Source organism: Galeopterus variegatus, unplaced genomic scaffold, assembly GCF_000696425.1.
Source record: "Galeopterus variegatus unplaced genomic scaffold, G_variegatus-3.0.2 Scaffold2167, whole genome shotgun sequence".
Classification (NCBI taxonomy): domain Eukaryota; kingdom Metazoa; phylum Chordata; class Mammalia; order Dermoptera; family Cynocephalidae; genus Galeopterus; species Galeopterus variegatus.
The window spans coordinates 264,330-267,429 of record NW_007728278.1 but is presented as its reverse complement, the minus strand read 5'-3'; positions in this window follow the sequence as shown (position 1 = coordinate 267,429).

Sequence of the window (3,100 nt, the reverse complement as noted above, 5' to 3'; positions counted from 1 at the left end):
TAGAGTCAGGAGTTTCAGTAGATAGTATCTGCCCAAGCAGGTCATCTCTCAGACCCTTTGAATTTCAGGCATGGAGTCTGCAGCTAGACTTGACAATAGAAAGGAGCAAAAGTTACAGCAGGTGTCAGGGAAACAGGCTAAGGCTGAACTGTCCAGGGACAACAGAGTCACTAGAGTAGAGAGCCAGAAGGTCTTGCTCTTGAGAGTCACCGGTGCTATCACCCAAACAACATTCCAGTTCCAGAAAGCCTGGCACTGGGAGAGTATTCTTTACTGTAAGTGCTCCTTACACAAGGTGACCTGGTCAAGAGTCTATTCCCTGCAAATCAAGATTGGCTACACAACAGATCTTGTGTGTGAGCATTGCCTAGCTCTTTAAAACCATGTTATTCTAGAATTATTACACAGTGTAGACACTGTCTACTTCGCTCTGTTGGGTCAGATGTGAAGATGAGATTCAAGGAGCTTCAGTGACTTAACACCCAGAGCAACAAATTCTAGAATTATTACACAGTGTAGACACTGTCTACTTCGCTCTGTTGGGTCAGATGTGAAGCTGAGATTCAAGGAGCTTCAGTGACTTAACACCCAGAGCAACAATGCGAATGGAAGATCTACTAGTAATTGAGAAGTTGAAAATACCTACGTGGCATTCTGTTGTGGGATTGCCACAACGTCCTTCTCCTCCTGCTCTTTGGTACCTAGAAGTTTGTACCTTTGCTCACTGTTACTCTGGGTCTTACATATGGAAAAAGACAGCGAGGCAGTTACTCCACATCTGCAAGACACAGGCACTGGGACAGTCGGTGCGTAGTTGTCCTGTGCTTGTGTGAGTTACTCTGGGGGATCCCACTAAGAAGGCAGAGGGCTCCCCTGCAGACCACCTATGTGTACACTCAGTGCCTAGGATTGACGGAGGAAACACAGGATGCCCAGAGATTACACAGGACATGCTTAAAAAGTATTTTTTGTTTATCTGAAATTCAAATTTAACTGAGCATCTTGTATTTTTGTTTGCTAAATCCGGAAATCCTATCAATGCCCCGATGTGGTATAGACACTGAGGACCACAGGACAGAGGTTCAACAGGGCCAGAGAGGCAGAGGTGATAAGTCCCCAGGAGCTCTGGGGAGCAGCTTCCAGCTCCTCTTTCTGGATTTCCTAAGCATGCCGATGTCTTGGGTCTGGAAACAGATGTTGGCACATCTGTGAGAACAATATGTCTGCAAAGGGGCAGAATGTGGTCAGCATCTGTTGGCATTAGTGGTACTCAAAACTCTGTAGAATTTAAACTGTTTTTAATCTTTCACAAAGTGAGGATTTAATCATAGTCTACAATGCAGTGCAAAAAAATTAATTTAGTACTCTACTGCAAGTCAAAAATCTAAATGTGGGTCTGTGTGCTGTTTGTCCAACAGTGCCAGTCACCCTCAATGGTCCAAATTTACAGAATTAGGTGTTTTACTCCTGGTTTTCAGGTAGCACCAGCTAAAAACATAAATATGAGATATGGCCTATAATACTCATTTTATTTTAGCTCTTGGGTCATCTTATTTAAATTCAAGCCTTGTTCTGGATATGAGATTGCTGGCTGTACCTAACTGATGCTCAATTATGAAAAAAGATGGCTTTTTAGCTTGGCGTATTCCTGGGCTTAGCTTCCAGGGCCACTGCTTTCACCATCAGCTGTGAGCCCCTCTGCCCTTTCGTTTTCAGTCGCTGAGACCAGCTCCTCCTGATGGGAGCTGTGGTCTCTGCCTGACCTTCTCTTCAGGCCAGCAACCCCCATTTTGTGTTCAAAATCATTTCTCATAAATAGAAGTGCATTAGCATTAGCTGTGGCCAAAATCCATCTGGTCTCCTTGCTTCTGTGTTAGAGTGATGAGTTGGCAAAAGGGCAGGAAGAGAAGGAAGTGGAGGGGGCAGGGAGGCAGTCACTGCAGAGCCACCGTGAGCACATGTCACAAGGCTCACTGTGCAGAATGAGCTCTGAGCTCACAGGGCCTGGAAGAGCCCTGCCCTAGAGCTCCTCAGCCACCACCACTGCAGGAAGGAAAAAGCAGATTGTAATATAGGACGCAGCAAATGTCATGTTTACCTCCACATTTGCAAAGCATCCTGGGTTTGTCAGAGGAAAAAGCAAGTAAGAAAAGAGGAAAAAGCAATGAAAGATAATCTTAGAAGTCACGCAGATTGAGCCAGCCCGTGGCTCACTCGGGAGAGTGTGGTGCTGATAACACCAATGCCACGGGTTCGGATCCTATATAGGGATGGCCGGTTTGCTCACTTAGGGGAACGTGGTGCTGATAACACCAATGCCACGGGTTCGGATCCTATATAGGGATGGCCGGTTTGCTCACTTAGGGGAACGTGGTGCTGACAACACCAAGTCAAGGGTTAAGATCCCCTTACCGGTCATCTTTTAAAAAAAAAAAAAGTCACGCAGATTAATGAATGTGTGTGTGTGTGTGTGTGTGTGTGTGTGTGTATTTTCTTTAGCTTGTTACTACTCTGGCAGGGCATAAACACTTAAGAGATCAATAACTTGGGGCCGGCCCGGTGGCACACTGCTACAGTGCGCCGCTTGGGAAGCGCGGCGGCGCTCCCGCCGAGGGTTCGGATCCCACATACAGACCGGCCTCTCACTGGCTGAGCAAGGTGCGGGAGCAACACCGAGGGTTGCGATCCCGTTGCCGGTCCCCGGTCCGGTACAGGCACAACACTGAGGGTTGTGATCCGATGCCGGTCACGAAAAAAGACAAAAAGGAAAAAAAAAAAAGAGAGAGATCAATAACTTAAATAACAATAAACACAGATGGAAAACATTGAAATGGTAAAAGAACAAAAATCCCAATACAGAGGCCTAGGAGAGGGCAGGGGCTGGGAGGAGATGGGAACTACCTGTTCAAAAGCCTTCGTCAACAGGCCCTTGCCCAGTGCCCAGAGGCAGATCTTCTGGGGAACCTTCCGTAGCTGCCCTCTGTGACCTCACGTGCTCATCATGGTCTCAGCCAGGACTGCTCCTGTTCCTGTGGCTGTGCATGGAACACAGGTCCTGTCTTGTCTTTCCCTCCTGAACTCTTCCAGGTCCTGTTTAATG